At 41.4% G+C, this 22364-nt stretch overlaps 1 long non-coding RNA gene across 23 annotated transcripts in view; it reads left to right on the forward strand.

The window, feature by feature from the left end:
• The window catches only part of LOC109144308, a 136668-nt gene that overhangs the window by 69650 nt on the left and 44654 nt on the right, over positions 1–22364 (forward strand). For 20 of the 23 annotated variants that reach the window (XR_005603461.1, XR_005603449.1, XR_002044981.2 and 17 more), the window contains 4 exons: positions 1594–1691; positions 9672–9755; positions 9847–9976; positions 21413–21506. This is a non-coding gene — a long non-coding RNA (uncharacterized LOC109144308). The remainder of the gene's footprint in view (positions 1–1593; positions 1692–9671; positions 9756–9846; positions 9977–21412; positions 21507–22364) is intronic. The other 3 variants (XR_005603458.1, XR_005603464.1, XR_005603465.1) reach the window with 3 other exon arrangements.

Genomic DNA, 22364 nt, shown 5'->3' on the forward strand with positions numbered 1-22364 from the left:
ATATTCCAAACCCAAACAAAGTCATAATTTAAGGAGCAAGAAGGCCTCTGTGGAGCGTCCGCTGCTCTCCGTGCGAAGAGGGGCGTCTCTCTGAAGGTGAAGGCTTCTCCCCAGCCCTCATTAGCTCCGTGCTCGCTGGCAGGGCAGGGGCTGGAGCTGCTGACAGGGAGGTGATGGAGTGTCTGCCGGAGCCGTGCGTGGCTGCGGGTCAGTGCCCGAAATGTGAGAACAAAATGGGCCCGGGCGCTAATGACTGTCAGGTGCGCGCCAGGGCCTGCGGGGCGGCCGGGAATTAGCGCTTGGCACAGGGCGCGGGGCTCCTGCCTGCCAAGTCAAACACAACCGGGGCCTCGTGCAAATAAACAAGGGCAGAGGGAGCTTTTCCTCACACTGCTTGTGCACGGAGCCCGCGCACACGCGTCCCATCGCCTGCACGCACGGCTCCTCCAGGGAGGGACACCCAGGGAGCTCCCAGCGCCATTGCCCATTTACAGGCCGAGGGACAGAGCCCCCTCCTTGCCAGGGGCTGTTAAATCCCCTGGAGCATCTTTTTCCTCTGCTTCCTTGCCCATGCAGATGCTCACCTTGTAGGGTGTTGCTTTCCTTACCTCAGAAGCTGTCCTCCTGATCTCCCAGGGCGAGTCCCCTTTCAGACATCACCTCCCCTTTTATATTCCCAGCCCTCTCTGATGCACACCAAGATTACATTTCTGCTTTGGCCTGGATTATGTTTTCCAGGCCAATATATTATGCCACTTTCACACTTCCCTCCCTGCCCCATCTGGCTTCCATCCTACCCCCATAAAGATTATTAATATCGCCTGTTTCCAAGCGATTTATTAGCAGGGGCCTAACTGGTGCCATTTCCCATTTTAGTAGAGCACTGAAAATAATCCTGAGGAGTGTGCCCAGCTATAAAAACGTACTTATACTGTCATATTTGCAGTTTCAAACATGCACCACTTGATAGTCTCAAAAGTGCTGTTTAATTGGGGTTTATGGGTTCTAATTAATTATACTATGTAAAAAAATTACTTGTCCCATTACAGCTCTCTGTGGTTTACTCTGAATAGCAATGTAATTTAGAGATAAATTGTCCTTCTCTATCCCCCTGCTCCCTCTCTTCCAAGCAAGTTCCAGAACAGTTTAATTCTCCTTTAACCCAGCAATGAAGCTGAGAGAAAGCAACATTTTGTTCAGGGGACACAACTTTTCCCCATACCCATAAACAGCTTTAAATGTGACTCGAAATGGTTCCATGTTATTTCTGCTGAATCAGGCTGGTGAAATTATGAATAATCCTGCGGCTTTGCACAGCTCGGGTCTGGGAGGGCTGGGATGTTGCAAACACTTGAAAAATGATGGCTGCTTTGTGTGCAATGTGGATTATTTCCTCTGATTATACAGAGGCAATAGTGAAGGAAGGTGAGACTGAGTGCAGGTTTTTTTGCTGGATGAAGGTCTAGGTTGAGATTTCTCTCCATGAACCTGTAGGAAAACAGTGTGGTAAAGGATCTGCCTGCCTGTATGGCATTTTGGTGTGACAAGCAGCAGAGGAAACCTCTCAAGTTAACTTTCCATTCTCTCTTGCAGAATCATGAAGCCTGGATTACTCAAACAAATTTTGAGGCAGTTTTCTGACTTTTAAATGCTTCCTGTAATGACTTTGTGAAAAATGAGCAGCCAAGCAGGTAAACTCGTGGTTGTTTAAAATATACTATTAAATTACATCCCTCAGTGTAATAAATTTGGTCTCATGAGGGAAAACATGAAATATAGTAGAGCTGAATTAGAAAACATTGTATCCTGTGACAAGAGGGGATGGCTTTAAACTGAAAGAGTAAGTTTAGATTGGATATTAGGAAAAAATTCCTCCCTGTGAGGGTGGGGAGGCCCTGGCACAGGGTGCCCAGAGAAGCTGTGGCTGCCCCTGGATCCCTGGAAGTGTCCAAGGCCAGGTTGGACAGGGCTTGGAGCAAAGTGGGATAGTGAAAGGCGTCTCTGCCCATGGCAGGGGTTGAAATAAGAGGATCTTTAAGGTCTCTTCCACCCCAAACCATTCTGGGATTGAATGACTTTATCTGGAAACTTCATTAGGGAGTCAGAATGTTAATTAATGAAAAAAGACAGGGCAAAGAAACCTTTTTAATTTGCCTTTTACAGGCAAGTGCTACTTATTTTAGAAATTTCATGTCATTTCAAACTTTTGTGTGTGGCAGATACCTCCAAAATTATACCCCCAGCCCTAGGAAGGGAACTTGGTGACCTCTCCATGTCCCTGCTATTACTCTTGGCACTAAAAGGTTATGATTCCTAATGTGACTGCACAAATGAGTGTTCACTGGATCAAAAAGTTTGTTAGTCAAGCTTCACTAATTTGCTTATTTTATAAAATTAATAACCAACATGTCAGTTGCTGGAAACTTGGATCATCCTGGGTGTCCAGATCAGTCTGGTTCATGTGCTGGAACAGAAGCTGTGAGAACTGCCAAATGAAGAACAAAAAAAAAGGAAAAAAGAATCACCACAGTCACACACATTACTTATCAATCTGAAAAGTAACAAGATTTATACTTTATATATAAGAATTTTTTTTGTTAAAGTAATCCTCTTGTGCAGTAAAATTAGTTAAAAGAAATTTTAGTGCATGTATCTAGTTGGTTATATTGAGAATAACTACACCCTGCAGTGTTTCATGGAATGAGTTAACAAAACAGAGCCCAAACCTGAATAAACCTGAAAATCTCTGGGCAGTGTTTGGATAAGTCCAAACAAACCTGAATATCTTGGTGTTTGTACAGTGTTTATATTTGCTTTTACATGGCTTTTACTGCCTCAGAAAGCCATTTATGGAGAGGAAACAATGTGAAACCTGCTCTTCTCATGTGATTTTCATCATCCAGAGATTTAAATAAGTGGGATCTGCTCTTTTCGTGCTATTCTGTCCCCATAAATTACTCCTGGAGGCATTAAAAGGGCTTGTGAAAAACACAGTAATAAATAGCCAGAGCACAAATACAAATGTTGCAAACTGCTCATGCTGCTGTGGCAGCAGCTCTGCTGTGAATTTATTGAGCAAAACTGATGAGGGACCTCCGTACCTGTGTCAGCTCTGCTCTGTGTGGAGCCTCATTTTACACCGCTGAAACCCATGCTAAAAATCCTTTTTTTATGGGATGACTTTTATAACAGCATTGCGATTGCTCAGGAGCTGACTGGGTTACTCTGGTTATTCCAGAAGAGCAGAGGATTAAGGAAAATGAGGGGAGAAAGGAAATATCAGCTGCAAAAGGATTTTGTAGCCCATGCCACCTGCAGCAGCTCCCTGCCCTGGGTGGACCGTGCCTCTCTGGGCAGGGACAGCGAGGTTGTGTAACAGAGGAGAGCTCTGCCAGGTCCTTTCTCCTGACACATCCCAGACCACAAGTATGGCCCCTACATCTGAGGGAGAGGAGCAGCAGGGGCACGTGTGAGTCATGGCCCTCATGACAGGGGAATTCCTTGCTGGCTGCTGGCAGCTGCCACGCTGAGCGGTTTCCACTCCCCGAGCATTACGGAAAGAGCCCTTCTGAGCTGAGTGCTGAATTCTGATTTCTCACCTCCCTTCAAAATAGAAGATCCTGACATAGGGGTTTTTTTGATTAAACAGTTCTCATGACTGTTCCTTTGAGAACTGGGAGAAGCCCAGATTCACACAAGCCCCAGCGTATCCTTCAAAAGGTGACTGAGTCAGACTGCCTGTCCCCTTGATAAGAAAACAATGAACAAAATATTAATCAGCAAAACTGCCAGGTTGTCTAACTTTCTATGGCATTTAATTAATGCAAACCCTGGTTTCATCTCTTAAAAGCCCCCTTGATCTGCCGACAAGTGTGTGTTCTGTGCTGGGAGCTGAGGCGGGCTGGTTCTGCCTGCTGCAGTCACTGCGTCTGTATGGGAAGCTCAGAGCTGCTGCTCCTTCTTACACAAGTTGGTGGTCAGTCCTTTAGGTTAAAAAAGTTCAGATTCGGGTCTTCTTTCATGAGTGTATGAAATGAGACAGACCTGTGCGTGAGGAAAGAGCAGAGCTCCACTCCTCACTCTGCTCTAAGTGGGAGAGACAGTAAAAGTACCTGGAAAATGAGGATACATTCCTGAGTATCACTGTATTGAAAATAACACATAGCACACTTAATAAGTTTTTTATTGCAAAATGTAGATGCTACTGCAGTGGTATTTTTGAAATAGCTGGTGGCGTACCTGTAACTAGGATTGCTTGAAACTTTCCAGGCTACTTTATTTCCTTGTAATTCTGTCAAGCTCCAAATACTCACATTAAAATTTCCAGTGCTGGTATCAGCTCTGGTTGATTTACTTAGAACAGTTTCAACCCAACACAAATAAAATTTTAAGGGAATTTGGAAGTTTGAGGCAAGGGAGGCATAGGTGTTCTCTCGATTCAGAATGAAATGAAATTATGAAATAACTGAATTTCCTGAATACTGGAAATTTGGAGCTCTGCTTCTACATACTCCTTCAGCAGGGAATGTTATAAAATACAAGTGGTTCTGATTTACCCAGGCACATGTATCCTGATTTCCTGAAAGACACAGTCAGAAGGCTGAACTGAAACCTATTGGGAAGATTTTTGTTCACCTTTAATTTTAAATTGAAAACTTTATAATCATTTGGGCATAATATACCATGCCAGGTACCTTTTTCAGTCTTTGGCAAATTTTGACTGATTTTGAATCAGGAACAGGAGTATAAGTATACATGAGTTTATATTATTACACATATATAATAACATTTTTATCTTATATATTATATTTATCATATATAAAATACATTCATATTTTAGTTTAAAATTGCATTTGTATATAAAATTTATATTTTATATATATATACCTATGTATAAGGGGGACTGTTCTCCTTGAAAAGCTTATTATTTAGAAATGGGTATCGGGAAATCATGAAATTAGGGTTTCCTGCAAAGTGTTTATTTGGCTTCCCTTTGTACCTGAGCTTGGTCTAGTCTTTAATTACTTGACCATGTGCTATATTCAGCAGTGCACCCTGGTCTAATTCACTTCAGAAGGTGGAGCAGCTCAGGACATGAGTCAGAGCTGGGGAGAGCAGGAGGCTGATGCCTGACGGACTTTGCCTGTATTTGCTGTGGAAGCAGGGAGAGCTTAGTAAAAGGCAGAGAATTGAAAAGAAAATGTGAGATCTCATGGTTCAAGCATCTGAATCCTGCAAAACTTTCATCCAGTCTCAGAGAAGTCAATTTGAACTAAATTCTTCCCAACTGGCTATTAATTTTATTTTGCTTCCTGCGTTTCCATTTGCAGAGTACACTGCCTGTGCTATTTCTCCTGACATATGAAGCTGTACAACGTTAAACATTCTGAGAAATCAATTCCCAGACATCTCAGTTTGGGGACCCATCTCTAGCAGAATGTTTTGACCTGAATCTCTTTGTGTTTCAGTTTCCCATCTGTTAAACAAGAATAATAATATCCTCTCGTCTTACAGGGTGTTGTTAGGAGAAATGAGGGTTGTGAAGCACTCATATGCCATACTGATAAGAGCCCTAGAAAAACACACAAGAAAATTAGCAATTGTGTCTTGCAAGCAGGTTTGGAGTAGTATGTGGTAAATGAGGCCTCAAGCCACATGCTGAATAATGACACTGAAACAAAATATTGAATATCTGCTCATTAAGTGAACACTGTCCATCCTGAGGTAGAATCTGGAAAACAAGGCATAATTCTATATTTAAAGAGTGACTCATAATGCAGATGAATAGGGGTTTATGGTTAACCTTAGTTCTGACGTTTCGATCACTTGGGTTTGCAGATCTAATGGGTGCATGTGCAAAAGGATACCTGTGCCTAAAAAGATACAAAATCTGAGTTCAAAAATGCTTGTTGTTCAATGAAATATGCAGGATCTTCATTCTGGTCTCTGCAAAGGAAATGTTTCCTGGTGCCTGGTGGGTTTTGGAAAGACACTGCAGCTCTCCTGTTTGGGAAAGAATTTTCAAGCAAATGTTAAAGTGTAGCTTGTTACCTCTCCTTTGTTTTTAAATGATGAGAAAAGCTTTACAGCTGGGAAGGCTGGTAGTGGAAATAGTTTTGAGATTAATGCTTGGATTCTTGCACACACCTGGATGGGCTCCTGCAAAATTTGCATGGGGAATTACAGCACATTCTGTTATTAATACTTCTTCCTATGGCTTGTGGAAAAGGGAACTCCTAAGTTCTGTAGCAATCAATTGCAGAGCTTCCACAGAGCTAGACAGAGTACTTATTAAAGATCCAAGAATATTTTGGCAGAATAACAGAAGGGTATTAATTGGCTATGGATAAATTCTGTCTGGAAGGTAAACGAAGGGGTTTTTAACCATCATAGCAAAAGGATTCTTGAGTACCTTCCCTTTGGGAGGAGACATGGAGTTTCCTTTTTTCCCTCAGAAGATGTCTGGTAAAAATACAGAATGGGTTTGCAGAGCTGAAGATCTGTATGAGGGCAAATAGGGCTTAAGACCCTAAGAAATCTTTTTCTGGTCTCATATCTGGTATTTCTTATCGCTAAAAGCAGTCCTCACAAGGTTGACATTTATTTTCTCCACACGGGAGAAACTGACTCCTGGAGGGATGAAAGAATAAATCCAATCTCCTCAGCTTCATTAATGAGGACTCATGAGCAGAGCAAGGAATCAGAAAGACATCTTTCCAAATGAGACAGGTCCTAGGTATGAAGGAGTAAAGTGCTCTGCCTTCTTGTGCCCCTCTACAAACCCTTCCCTGCTTTCTGAAGGATGGAGATCCCCATGGAAGAGGGATCCAGCATGATGCAGTGGTAGATGCTGTCTGTACCCCAGCGTTTGGTCTCCTCTTCCTTATTCTCTGCTGTTTGCAAAGTAGGCCTGAATTGGCATTGCTGATAAAGGCTCCTTCCCAGACACAAAGAAGAGAGGAACAATTCCAGGCCACTTTGTAAGTCACTGGGAACAAAACATAGCTGCCCCTGCACCTTGTGAGGGGTGTACAGTGTGTCTGATTGCTTAGCCATCAGCAGGAGGCAGCTTAGGGTGAACCATTCCTGCTGCTTTGCCGCTATTAAGATCCAGCAGTACCTTGATGTTTCCTCACTGGCAATAATTTGCAGGATTAAACACTTCAAGCCACTCTAAAATTAGTTCCAGGAGGCATTTTTCGCTTTCATTTCAGAGCTCTCGTGAGCCTTTCCTACGCTGTAAGCCTGCTACAGCTAATTACCTGATGGTTACAGTGCTCCAGAAGATTTCAAATATCTGTCTTTTCCACTGCTCTAAAGACCCAAGTGGGGTTACAGCACAGAACTTGTACCAGGAGTGTTTGCCAAACACTGTAACGAGCTCAGACAGCTTCGTGAGATGGGCAAATAAACCACTGCAAACAAAATTACCTTCGTCCACTGTCTCCATCCAAGATTCAAAGCAAACTTATTTTTGCACCTTTAAAAACATCTCAGAGAGCCACTGAAAGTAATGCTTTTATGTCTTGAGCCCTCTCCATCTCTCTGACCTATTGGATAGGCTCCAGAATCACAGTACACATTTTCAGCCTCTAGTGCTGTGGTTTAAGAGTTTGCGAGGAATATTTGGTATTTTACTTTGAGAACACCTGAAGTGCATGGTGCTTCTGTTTGTCCAATGCAGGCATGTCACTGTCAGAGCCAGAGGTAGAATAATTTTTGGAGAAGTGAGAAATCTTATCACAGCAGAAAAAAAAAAAAAAAAAAAAAAAAGCACAGCTGGAAGAAGGCCCTCTGCAGAAATCCATTGGCAGCAGAAGATATAGATTTCTTGAAGATACAGTTCACTCTGCTTGGTGTTTCTGGCCACTCTTTTTGGCCCATGCTGACTATGGCCATGTCATCATCCTTTCTATTTTCTTCCCACCCTTCCCTGGACCCTTTGAGATGTTTCACTCTCTGAATATGTGTCATGTACAAAAATCTTACTCTCCTGACCACAGCAGAAATCCAGAGGGGTTTGTTTCTTTACTTGTGATTTCAAAGGCTGACTTTTTTCCACTTGGCACCATGCCCCAAAAGAAATTATCTTCCTCTTGTACTTCTCCCAGTCATCACTGCTGTTAGGATCATTTAAAACCTGCTTGCTTATTGCTTCTGAGGCATCAAGGCAGGCCCAGCTTCATCCACCAGTTCCCAGCCTTAATTTTTGAGTTTGGTGTTCATGTTGTTAAACTGACTGCAATTTAAAACGCATTTCATGCAGCCAGGACCAGAAACAGATATTTTTACTCTTTGGGCCATCAGCCAACAAACTGAAGTTGTTCCTTCATTTACTCTGAATAAAAGATGTCCATCACCTTCAGGGAGGCACTTGGAGAAGCTGCCCACCACAGTAGCTCAGTGTTTCATCAGCCATTGCTGGGAGCCTCCAGCACATCTCACTACCTCAAGTCATGTTTTTTTACCATAGTGGCCTAATGTGAAACAAATTGTAATTGCCAAGTCCCAGTAGCAGGGCTTGGCTGTTTCAATATGATTTTCACTTGGAAATGATGTTTGAAAACTGGGTTCTGAGAGTGAGACCCAGCTCCCTTTGAAGCCAACAGGAGTTTCAGCCTCCACTTCCACAGCCCAAGGGTTGGGCTCTTTGTTCTTTTGTATAGTGCAGTTTGTGAGTAATTCCTATGATCCAAGTGACAGGCTGGATTTTCTAACATGTTTCCAAACTGTGCTTCTTCTGAGACCAGATTCCTGTACTGCCTCTCCCAAAATAAGGAGCATGGATGGAGGAAATCCGTTCAAACTGAGTAAACAGCTCGTGAGGGTAGGCCAGCAGGATTCATTCATGCTCATTCAGCCCAGGCTGGCTGGTTTGATTCCAGTTGGAGCACTCTCTTCATTACAGGCCCCCTGGGGAATGTTAATCTGTACAGTATAAACATTTATAAACATCTACTAAATCATTACACTTCAGCTGCCCCATAAACACTCCTGAATGCTTTCCTTAGGCAGCATTGGTTGGGTAATGTGTGGCTTTTTGGAATGAGTTTACGGGTGTTTGGCGCTGGTAGAAATATGGGGAGAGGGCACGGGAGGTTAAATAACATTGTTTAAGCTCCATGTCTTTTTTAGGATAGAGACAGAAGCGGATTGTGATGAATTAAGGTGGGCCTGGCTGGTAGATGCTGAGGACAAGCCCAGGTTGTAGAGGGGCTAAGACAGCCTGTCAGCTTTGCACACTGGATTTTAGTGATGCTGTTGCCAGGAACATCACAAAATGCACTTCTCACCAGTCCACTTGACATTTCCGGGCCAGGCAATACGTCATTATTCATCTATAACTGCAACAGAAAGTGACTCTGAAAGAACTGCCTGATGCAAGGGAAAAGTGTAGACATAACTTCAGAAAACTGAGCCAGAACTAACATAACGCCCAGAACTGCAATCAGCTGGGCTGCAGGCCCAGGGCTCACTTGTATGTGTTTACAGGACAGATAAGTATATATATGTACTGGCAAAAATAAGTATGTTTGTGACCCAAAATGAACATATATATATTTGTGAAGTGAACAGGAATCAGTTTCAAATGCACACCTAGCAAAGCAAGCCTTGAACTCTGTAAAGCTGAACTTCTCAATTTTTTTTGTGATCTGTTCCCTAACCTGAAGGTGCTGGCATGACTGAGCATTCCCAGGACTGGGGTCAGAGTGATTCCCTCCCCACCTGTAGAAGTTGTATTGAATATAGAAATAGTAAGTAAAAAGCAAACAAACTAGCCAAGCCTTCCCATTATCAAATGGGTAAAGGAAAATTCCCTCAATTATTATTTTTGCTTGTTTGCAGAGGTCCGGAAAAGCTGGGAACTGATAGAGGTGTCATTAATTACCGTGAAGATTGTGTTCAAGTAATGTAACCTGAGCAGAAGTTAAACATGTTGTATGTGAGAGAGTGGTGTTTACTGACAGCCTGATGAGTAAGTAACAGCTTGATTTCTAAAAAGCGTCTTAGAGAAAATGATTTAATTGGCTATAATTATATCATATCCTACACTTGAGTGAATATGCCTGTGTGCACGGATCTGGTTTACTTGTACATGTTACAGGTATGTGGCTGGGCACAATAGCTCATCTGCAGGAGCTGCTAACAAGAGCCTCCCTTTCCATCTCCTCCCTCTTGCATTCATAACACACAGCCACTGCCTTCCAGATATGACTACACCTATTTGTGAAATGAGAGCACAGAAAACAAGATTTTTTTTTTTTCCTAAGTGGTCCTAGATGCACAATGCATCCTTTTCAGAGCCCCAGGGCCATGGAACAGTGGCTGTGACATCTGCAGACTATGGCCCCCTCTGCCCTGACCTGCTCGGACACCAGCATCAGGCCAAAAATACCTTGCAAGGAAATGGGACAAGAAAAATAGTTTTATTATTCAAGTTTATCAAAACCTCCCTAAAACATGAAATCAAACCATAGCCATCATAGGCTAAAGGTGACTTTACCATATCTGCACTTCCAGCTTGCAAATCTCCCTATGTGTGTGTACGTATCTCATCAGTAGTAGAGGGTGATTTTCCCACAGCTTTTCTGTGGCATGTAATGAGGTGAGTAATTTAAAATCTTCTGCGTATGGTCAAGGTTTGAGCTCACGGAAAGCATTACACATTATTAGTTTCAATTGGTCTTTTAACATCCCTCTTAAAGGGTCAATAAATGAGATTGCCTAGAGGTAAAGCCGTTGTTATCATGTGTAGGGTTACAGTCACAGCTGGAGGGCACAGGCAGGGACAGGCTGTCTGTCTGCCTGTGTAGGAGACTTCAGTCACCAGTCAGGGTTCTATTAATTTTATAGTGCCTTAAATTCATATTCTAATTATGAGAAATAAGCAGAGAGAAAGAGAGATCTCCTTTTAATATGTTTTTAAAAATCTGGAGCCTATTACCCCACTTAATTCCAATTATATTACAGCTGGACTTTTATCTCCATACACTGCAAATAAACTCAGGCCAAGGTAACTGGGATATATGCTTCTAACTCAAAAACAGGAACCTGTGGGCAGTAGACAGAAGAGACCAGAGGAACCAGCGTTAAGCCTCAGGAGTGTCACATTATGAATTTTAGGTTTTCTTTTTTAAATATCTGGGCTGAAATTTGGTGACTTAATTCAAAAGCAAAACTGAATTCAGTAGTCTCACACAAACCCCTAGTGGAAATCATTTATCCACTTGGAAAGATCACCATATGTTTTACCATGATGAGGTCTTTGATAGCAAAGTAAGGCTTGGAATATCCTTAGCAAGGATGACTGGGAGATAGAAGCTTTTAAAAGTGAAGGGTGATGTACATCATTTCACTGCTGCCTGGGGTGAAGTATGATACAGTACAGCAATTGCATAGATGTGGGGAACCCAAAGCTGAAAAAGTGATAGAATTTGCCTAGTGGCTTGATTAGTATTTACTGAAATGTTCTCAAAGTCTGAAACTATGTTATTTGGATACTTCAGCTCTGGTTTAAGTGCACAGAAAGGAAAGCTCGCACAACATGGTTACTATAGAGGCTTTTCCATTGTGTTAAAAAATACTAGAAGAGGGGACTGCAAACATCACTTTATAGGACAGTGATGAGACTTACAGGATAAGTCTTAGGATATCAAGAACTCAAGGTGTTTTGCAGGCACAAGGCTGGTGCTTCCAGCCATGCTTATACTGCCCAGTGACCAAGACTTTCAGTGGCGTGTCTCAGTGGGTGTTTACCTGGGCATTTAAGATGACTGGTGTAATGTAAACTTCATTAGAGCCATTTAATATTGGCTGGGCATGATCTACTGCAGCCTTTGCCCGTATTTCTTCATAGCCCTGAGGGGTGGGATAGTGGTGGTGGGCACTGTTAGTTTAGAGGACTGAACACCAGCTGCTTAAAAACAGTTTGTCTCAGGCCCCTCTGCAGTGAGGCTGCGAGAAGGTGCTCTGTGTAAACCTCAAGCTCTTTTCTTCCAGCTGTGAGTAAAGAATGGGATGTACTGCAGCACCTTCAGTCTCAGGTCTGGGATGGGACACTTTCTGTTGGCTTGGCATGTGATGAGAGCTGTCCCCGGGCAGCCACACAGTCTCCAGGGAGAAATGTGTGCCCTTTGGTGCCACTCCTGCCCTCTGCTCCTCTTTCCAGACTTCTGGGTTTCCCTTGACTAACCTTGTCCTTGTGAGCACACTTAAATCAGCACTTTCTTCTCTTTTTTTCCTCAAATATAAATGCCATTAAATGCTCACTGGAGGCACTGTTGCCATCCTGGGTGAGTAACTGTGCCCACATAGCTGATTCTTATGCTGTTCCCATCAAATTGAGGACCCAAAACATGAAATTTTTATCCAAAAAAATCAGTTTCCATTTTCCCAATCCGTCTCCAGTCTTGCCTGCAAAGGGAAATCTGGGAGTGCCTTTCACAAAGATATTGACCAAATGACTTCCAATAGCAAATGGGCATATGGGAAATTAAAGATGGTTCATGAACAGCCAGAAACTGGGAAAAGAGGCAAGGTCAGCTGAAGAGAGCCTTATAATTTAGTTCCTGCTGCAGAGACAGATAAGTTGTACGTAGTCCTTAGGTTGACCCAGTGCATAAAAACAAATCATGCAGCCAGCTTTAGAGATAAGCACGGCTTCAGAGTTCCCTGGACAGTGTTTTCCAACACTAATGTACAGTCCAACCCAGGGACTTCAACCAAAGGAACAGATTTGACTGTGGAAATAGTTCTGCTTCCTCCTTTCCTTGCAGTGTAAGTTTGTGCAGAGGGAAAAGCCTACTCTTAAAAGATTAATGCTGTTAGTGTGATTTTGCTAAGTTGTTGTGTCTGTATCTCAGATTTTAGCAGATATTATGTAGTAAAACATAAGTGTGAGACTTTGTCTAACTTTACCCCTTCTTTTTCATGCAAATGCTTCTAGAGGTGGTCAGAACTGTATTTGGTACTGTCATGTGAAAGGCACAAGCCTCTCAAAGTCAGTCTCTCGTAGGCTAAACTTGTCCCTGTCACAAAATCTGTGCTCTGCTTAGCCTGAAGTAGGCACAATACTTCTCGCAGGGAAGGCAGTAGTTGTACAAACCTCTACCTGCTAGAAATCTCCTTTCTCATGGCTGCTGTGGCTGTGTTATGAGAGAGGGACCAAAGGGAAAGCACTGCAAACAATGCTTTTGCCAAAGTAATATAAGCTCTTCAAGTTTTTCCAAACGTGTCAATTCAGCGCCATTCCTTAAGAAGGAGTGAGTAAAGGGTTTGATCCAAAGGCTAGTTGTCAGTAGCAGTCCTGCCCGTTGGCTGCACTGGGGTTTGGATTTGGCCCTAAATCCTACAGCTGTGCCCATTAAAAATTAAGTAAAAAGCCTTGGCAAAGTATTCCAACCATCGTAAACAAACATGTTCCCAATATGAAATGCATTTAATGGAGTTTTGCAGCATTGGTCTCCTGGGCAAGCACATTAGTCTCTGTTTTCCCTCCCTGTCCTAATGGCCACAGCCAGAGGGGGGCTGGTTTGAACTGTGAAGGAGGCTGGTTTTTATCCACATTGAGTGGAGAGGCATAAATTGGCATTCCATATCATCATAAAAAAAACTTCCCAGCAATTATTAAAAGATTCTTATCTCTTGCTCCCTACATGGATAATGAGATCCCTCTCTGCTGGACTGAGACAGCCTGTCTCTCAGCTCACTTAATGAAATGGACCCAAGTTTGCAAATTAGCATAGCCCTGACTCCAAACGTAACCTCTTGTTGTCTAGTTGTACATCAAGGCCCCTGGCTTATGTCTTTTCTTATTAACACCCCGTAATCATGTCAACCCTCTTTAGTTTTCATTTCCTGTTTCCTTTTACAAATTCACTTTTGAGTTTTGAGCACAATGTTGGATGCCTTTGGATGCAGTGAGATTTTATTTTTGTCTCATTTTTAACATTATTGCAGTATAAGTTTATCAGTGGGTCCTGGGGTGGATCAGGGAATCTGTTTTCTGTTCCATATTTTTGCTGGTTGGTTGCCATGTGATCTTAAAGCAGCTCCTTTTGTATGTCTGTGCTCATTTCCCTTCCACTTTTTAGGGTTTTTATTTTGGACTGTAAAATCTCAGCAACAGATATTTTGTCTTGGCCTAAATTTGGTCGGTGCCTTGTAGAGTGTTTTTTTTGTTTCTGCAAGGTTGTCTGTGTAATAGACTATTAATAAAGAACAGTGATCTTGGGCCCTAACAAACACAATATGCTAAAGGCTTTCTAAGAAGTCAAGAAGGATGAACCCTTTGAAACTCTTTTTCTTTCTCTCTCCCCTGATGTGAAACTTCATTGTTGGACCTTGAGAGTAATAAATCAAAGCAGCTGAAAGAAGAAAATCGTGATTTCTTTTGCCCATGTATAGCTGACCCAATCTGCCTTTGATAAGGCAGTGCCCTTCCACTTTATCCACTACCCTACTAATTATCCTTCACTTTCATGAGCACTAAAATCCACTCACACATTAGAATAAAAAAAGAAACAGGGCTGTGATTAGTTGTGTACAGATAAGAAGCAGCCCACAGTGTTAGCTGGGTAATAACATTTTCTAAGACTCCTTTTTTTTTTTCCCTGGAATTCATTTCCTCTCACATCCATTGCAGTAAAAAGTACTTACAGTTTCTAACACAAAAGATAACTCTTCAATGCAAAGCTTTAGTGTGTGTCTTTAAAAGATTTACTCCTTTATCAAGTATTAATTTAAGAAAGGGTGCCTTGTAGGTAAGGCAACGACATCAGTCGTAGTCTTCAGGGCAGCAGATTTATTAATTTAATAGGTTTATCCATTTTACAGCTTGGATAATCATATTTCACTAAACTGGTACACAAGGAGCCCTCAGCCCATCTGACAGCTTTATTCTTGTGTAAGTTAGCAAGCACATTTTGTACTCATGACCTTGTGAATTGTACAAGTGCGAGGAGCTAGAGGGGAATGACAGACCAAATCCAAGGAACGTGTCAGCATTTCAGTTTTCCTGAACGAGATTTATAAAGGGAACTGTGAGGAACCTCAGCTGAAAAGAGAACTTAAACATTTGTTAATTTATTTGGTTTAAGAAAATATGCAGAATTTAAAAAAATGAAAGATTAATGGAATATTAATTTAAAAAATAAGGACCTAATATGTTTATCAAACACATCAGTTTAACAGTAGAATTGTTCCCCTGACTATAGAGGAGTTGTTCTTGAACTGGAACAACTGGAAAAGAATTGGGCTGGGTTTGTCTAAGGTAAATTCCTTTGGTACATGCTCATGTTTACTCTTCGTGTTTCTCTGTGCTTGCTGTGGCCACTAAATTCCCTCTATAAGTGTCTAAAATTCTTGGAACTGGCTGGGAATTAGAAGATTAAGGCAAGGATGGAGCGAAGATTTTCAAAACGCCTCGATAAAAACCATTTTATAGTTAAAACCCACAGGAATATGTGTTGCTTGAAAGCATTTCTTGTTTGCTATGTAGGAAAGACAGCAAGCACGCACTTCTTTACTGCTTGGCAGTCCTATTGAACTGTTGGGAGAAAAAGAAAATATTTCCCAATTTGTTTAAAAGCTTCACTTAAAACTGCACTTTGTAAAAACCATGTTTCAGTGTCTTGATGAAAAGATGACTTATTCAGGAAGAAGATATTTCCTGTGCAAAATAACATTCAATTGAAAATTAACTTGTGTCAGAAAATTTAACATAAAATTTGGGGCTAATCCTAGTCTGTCCTTTTAATAAAAGCAAAAGCTGAGCTACTTACACTGTACTAACTGCAAGCTCTTCAAATAAAAGAGCAAATACCTGGGACCTCATCATAAAATGGTCCATTTGGCAGCAGGGAAAGAACTGAAAGAATTGTAGACCTCAGGGATTTATTTTCATTTATATTCAAACTCCTTTACACATTCTTGACACATAAAGAGGGGTATTTTGTGCAAATCAGAATCAGGCCATGGAGACAGAAATTTCAAAAGCTTTGAGTATTAGTTGAACATGACAGGGCAGTGCTGAGATACAATGTGCCCTTAATTTACTCTGCTCTATACCCCTCACTTGCATTTCACTCATTTTTGACAGCAGGCGATGCCTTTTCAGCTTCTCTTCGCAGGTGTCAAGGTCTGTCTGTCCAAGTAGAATGCAGAGCAAAGTCAAACACTTGCTCTGAAAGTTTAAAAAACTTCATGCCCTCTTCCAGTCACTTGCACTTTCTGGTTTGTACACAGCAATAGTGTTTGGGTTTAAAGTGTTGTATGAGGATATTTATGTTTGCCAGAGAATTCCTTCTAAAAGGAAATATTATTAATCATATTGCATTTTGAGCTGTTGTATTTACAGCAATGTCTGAACTTTCACCATAAAGTACACAAACAAGTGTCACACAGGGAAAACATTTCTCTTGTTGCTAAAAAGTTAGTACTGCTGCCTGCTGTGCACTAGAAAGAAAAGATATTGTATGAACCTTCTGTTTGGCCCTTTTTTAATTTGCAGGGCCTGAAAATCTAATTGTGTGCTGCCTTTAGGCATGTTCCCTGCAGGTCTGGCAGGATTGCTCTGAGAAATATTTTTGGTTGGTTTTTTTTTGGGATCTTGTGTTCATCTTCCCATCTGGAAGACTGTGAATTGAGGCGACATTTCCAAGGCATTGTCATGGAACTGAAACTCTGATTTAATTTGTGACCATCTGAGGGACACGAAGAAGGTGGCCGGTTGTGCTAGAGGATGCCAAACCCCATCTTGCCTAAAACTGGCAAAAAAGGAACTTCTTGTTAGAGGTGACACCGTGGTCCCAGCAGGCTTTGGAGCTTTTGATCTTTCCCTTTTCTCTTCTTCCAGACTGGAGCCTGTTGTTCACAGAACAGGCTCAATCACAGGGATGTGTTTTAGTTAGCTGTGGATGCGTTACTGGTTGGGATCCCTAATTATTACCAATTTGCAGATTGCCTGGAATGTCTTATTAAAATTCGTGTGGAATGATTGATCATAATCAAAAAATTAATCACCAATCAGCCCTGGCAATTAACATTGTCAAGTCTATTTGCATATATCTGGTAATTTATGCTGCTGCTGGAAGAAGGGACTTTTCCTGAATGTTATTGATTAGGTGAGAAGAGCCAAATGCTTCTTTCACTGGGACATGAGCCTTTATTAGATAGGGCTGATAATGTGTAAGGAACTGAAGTCTGCTGTGACATGGGCATCTTCAAGTGTCTGAAAGGCATTTCTTACATATTAAGAATGGCATATTTTGCTTTAAAAAAGCTTTGACTTTTGGCTCTTGTTTACTGTAGGTGCTTTAAATCCATTAGGATAAAAACACATCATAATATCAGCCTAGGCAGTGAGATTTTCATTGCAAGAAGTTATTTAATAGATGTTGTTATTTACTGTTATGAATAAGAAATTTGCAGGCTTGCAATTAATTTGATGAATTGTGGTATTTAAGCTACGAAGAACTGCATAACAAAGTCTTAGTAGAGGTTGACAATAGTCTGCACTGTTCAGTCAGTGGATTTTTTTAATACCTTTTAAATATTTCTGCATTGTTTTTCTTTTTAAATTAATATTTTTATTAATGTATTTGAGGTTTATTATCCAGTCATCAACACTGATTTTTTTTTTCAAATTTGCTTGGAATTGCTTATGGGATAACACATCTGTTTGAGATGTTATAAGTCTGGTCATGGTTTCTGGAGTTTATAACCTTTTTTTCACTGTAACCTTTGGTTTTGCTTCGATACCTTTCTGTGTCTCTCATACCTGGTGCTGTAACTGCAACTACATGAAAATGCAGGCTCTACTATCATAAATTAATTTTTCATTTATAACTGCTTAAATATTAAGAGCAAATTAATTTAAGCCAATAGGCAAAGTGATAACAGTTTATTCTCTGGCCATGTCGGCCCTACTCGTGATAGCACAATTAAATCTATTCCAATAACCAAAGAGGGTCAACAATTTAAGTGACAAAATTATACTGAAAAGAAAGGCCAGCAAAACCACGATTTTTCTCTCTAGTGTCTGAATTTAAAAGGCAGAACAATGCAAAATATGTTTAATTTAAAAATTTACATTCCTTTGATTGATATTAATTCTTAGTTGTAGGTTTGTTGTAAGCTAGAAATCTTTGTAGTTCATAGAGGATTTTAAAATAACCTCTTGTATTGAAACTCTAAAACTCTGTGCTGATTTTAAAACTAAAAAGTGCTCTCTAAAATACATGAGTAAATAATAGGAAGCTCTATTCCTAACATAGCCAGATTGGTTTGTTCCTTGATGTCAGCTCTGTGCTTATCTCAGTCTTTCTTGAACAAAGATATTTTTTCTTATTTATCTGTCTGTATACATTAATCTGTTTTGCCCGCTTTGAATGCCTGCATCCTTAATGCCAGTAATATATTTCTCTGGGTTTCTTGACTTAATTTTTCTACCATTATTGAATCCTGAGGTTGATTTGAAATGGGAACAAATCGGACTCTGGCTCCGATACAATAATCAGACCCACAGTTGCTCCTTTTTCTTTTGGTGAGCATTAAGTGATCTGAGAAGAGCCCCGTCAAACCCCGACGATACCCTGAGATCTTGGATTAACCAGTTATCACATCTGTTTTTTGCTGAAGTTAGTTGGTAACCATGAGATCTTGTCACGGCAAAGTTCAGAGGTTAATTGAAATCAGAGAGGCATAACCCATTCAATTGTCCCGTTAATTACGCCCAGCTCCTGCCTCCCTCCTGCAGCCTCCCGTCCCCACCGGCCACAGGGGACAGCTGCCACTGGCCTCCTGTCACCCAGCGGGATGGCTGGGAGAGCTGGAACGCCTGAGTCACTGGAGCCCATAAAAAATGCCTGCAGGAGGGGAAGGGGGCATGTTTTGGAGGAGAGGGAGCTGGTGACATCCCCATACATCATCCCCCAGCCACAGCACTACCAGTTTGTGCTGAGAGCTGGTAATGCTCTGAGATTAATGGCAGGTGTGCTTTGCTCAGTGCAGAGCTTTGGTTGGGGAAAATGGGGAGGAGTTGGTTGGGATCCTGGGAGACTGGCAGGGATTTCTGGCAGTGGTTTGCAGGGATGGTCTTTATGCTGCGGGAGTTCGTATTGCATTGGAGGAGTAATATTTTATGGTTCAAAATATATCAATTTCCTTTCTTCTTTCACCAAATTGATATGAACAGTGGAATTTTGCTAGTAACTATTAATTATCAAATGTTGTGGTGGTAACTTTCTCCAGGGTTCCTGCAGTCAGCAGTTACGCACTATTTACCCTACAGTTACCAGAGAAGCACGGCAGATTTCAGAACTGAAGGGACATTAAAATGTTAAAATAGAGCTGAATCTTGTAAATCTATACTGACCTTGGGGAGAGAGGGGGGGAAATTATTGCCTTCAGTGGGAGCTGACTTTGGTATGGACAAAAAGAAGTCTTCCCACTTGGGGTAGTTTTGAAGTTTTGAGCATAGGATGGAAAATCACTTTGAGACATTACTTAGAGATGGGTGGACTACGAGTGTCCTAAAAGCTTCAATACTCAGATAAAGAATCTAAAAATCTCACCTTGTGTGTTTGTCCAAATTTACCTGATCTAAACCCCAATTTAATGAATATTAAGCACAGGCCTGCAAGACCCTTTCCTCCCTTTCTCTTCTCCCAGCTGCCTCTCCCAGCCAAAGCCCGGCTCTCCGGTGCATCCCAGCCAGGCTGGAGCAGAGACCCTGCTCTGTGCCCAGCTCCTGCTGTTGTGTGTCTGTACAAATGTCAGTGCTGTGTCCCTGGGGAAATGCAGTCTGCAGTCAGTTTGTGCTCTCACATGCTGCACAAACCCGAGACAGACCCACCCCTTGTCTTTATTCGCTGATGTTAATCTCAATTCTTTTTAATCTGGGTTCAAGTGATTGTTCTCAATACTAGGGGGTGGCACTGTGGGTATTACAGCCTGAAATGAGGGCCATGTTCCAATCGCAGTGAAGTTTATAAATCACCCAAATGATTCTTAGGAGGAGTTCTCCAATCTCTTGTTACTCAGCCCCCAGAAATAACAATGTAACAGTGCTGGTAGAATTTTTTTTTTTCTGCAAACGCTTTCAAATGAAACATCTTTGTATCTTCTTTCAAAAAAGGCAAAAGCAAATCCCAAACTGTTGAAATCTTGTTAATGAAAACTGATTTTTTTTTTAATTTCACAGCTCTTATTTCTTTTCAAAAAAACAAAAATTCTCCTAAAAACTCTCTTGGTTTGATAACCAGCAGCAGCATTTTCTGGTTGTTTCTTTAACTAAAAAAAAGATCAAAGCTACCTGGTTCTATTTGATTTTAATGCACAAATAGTACTTTGAAATGTGACTTACCTTCTGACAAGCAAATAAAAATTATCATTTCTATTCTGTATACACTTAGAGCTAATACTTCATAAAAGCTTCTCCTCTGATGGGGTGACAACATATATAGACTATACACAACCATGAAAGGTTTTTTCTCTGTAATTTATGTGTCCTAGCCACATACTGAGCCCATACACTGCGGAGGAGGAGAAGGTAAATCAATCAAGGGTGATTTCCAGTGAACAGCCATATCACATCTACCACCCATTTGCTCTTGGCTGGCTGAGAAATGAAGCAATTTAAACCTATTGGGTCACACTGAAATGGGGGCCAAAATCTTATCAATGTGCTGCACACAACGGAGCCTCATTTCATCTTCATTTCCAGAGGTCCATGGGCTGCAGCGTGTCCCCGCAGTCCATCAGTGTCTCTGGCATTGCAGCCAGCTCCTGGCTGCTCAGCTGATGCCAGAGGTGAAAAAAACAACTCTTTGGTATGAAAGGGGAGGCTCTAGATTGGAACTTTTTTGATCTACAGGAAAAAACACAGAAGAAAACACAATTAATGTTCAGTTATAATGCAGATGTGAAGATAAGCCTGAGAAATCCAATGTTAAGGTGGGATGTGAGATGGGAAAATAAATGTTCTCCATTCACTTGCTTAATGTTTCATATAATCTTGGAAGTGTTCCACTGCCTGACCCTCATGTTTTCAGATTATTTCCACATCTGTCTCAAAGCCATACCCTCCTCAAATGGACCAAGCAGCTAGTTTCTTAGTTAAAATAATAAAAACAAAGTGTAAGAGCACCCCAAGCGTGCTGAAGCTCCCCACAGCTCATGCTCTGTGCAGAGGAGAGCACCTGGAAAGGCTCAGAGCCTGTCCCAAGCCTGCAGGCAGGAGTAACACACGGCTTGTGTTCGCTGCTGGGTTTTCCTGTTCCTTGTTGCTTCATATTAAAAATGAAATTCCATATGGACTTTTTAATGGTTGCTTGGAAATTGGATGTCTGACACCCCAGAGGGACGTACTGGAATTCTGTAGCTGATTGCATTTCTCCCTTCTCCCCCACAGGAGGAGTCAAAGGTTATGGTCCAGAGGAGAAGGAGTTTGTCGGCAGCAGGTTCTCCTCAAGCTGGGAGGAAGCTTCTTCCCTTCAGTAGTGTGGGTAGGTTGTGTGTGGATGTAAATGAATTTAGGAATCTGATCCAAAATAAACTGAAATGAACAAGAAATTTGAGGCTGACTCCAAAATAAATTGTTCTCATCCTAAACATTGGCAAAAGGAGTAAAAAAAAGCAAGCAGAAATAAAGAGGCAGTTCAGAGCTAGGCAGAAATCTTCATCCAAATCTCTTTTGTTTTTTAAACTGCTTAAGGAAGAATAAAAGGGCTTCTCTGAACTATAACACTTCTAAACAGCTTTTTGAACACTTCAGAAATAAGAATATCTTTAATATCTCTTGCCATGTTGCTCTCTCCAGTGTGATGTTACCCTTCTCCCAAGGGACCTGGGCTTATCTATGCCAGGGTCACACAGGATGGTTCATAGCAAAATATCTCACCTGAATCTTCCAAAACATGTTGCAGTGCCCTGGGATGCTCGGTCTTGTGATGCCTGCAGGGATGTCAACACAGGAATGGGCAGGGAGACCCATTGCCAGCATCTGTTATTGAACTTGGGCTGCTGAAGTATGGCTCTGCACAATATTTCAATAAATCTTCTCTCCACTATTTAGTTAGGGAGACAGAAATCTGTCCTTGCACCCGGGTGTTGTTATGTGAAACAATGACAAGCAGTTAACAGCAGTATTTGCAATTCCAAATATTTAGAAATCATGAATCAGTTTTCCAGATCTTAGAAATAATGAAATAGTTTTTTAAGAAGAATATTTCACGTTATGTCTAATTTCTGCCTTCTGAACTCTTTTGGGTGCGTTTGGTTTACTTGTAAAGTATTTCAAGAGAAATACATGGGTTTGAAGCTTGCTTTTAAAAATGACACTCAGCTTCTGACATATTCCTGTC

The sequence above is a fragment of the Corvus cornix genome, chromosome 20 (genome assembly GCF_000738735.6).
Source record: "Corvus cornix cornix isolate S_Up_H32 chromosome 20, ASM73873v5, whole genome shotgun sequence".
NCBI lineage: Eukaryota > Metazoa > Chordata > Aves > Passeriformes > Corvidae > Corvus > Corvus cornix.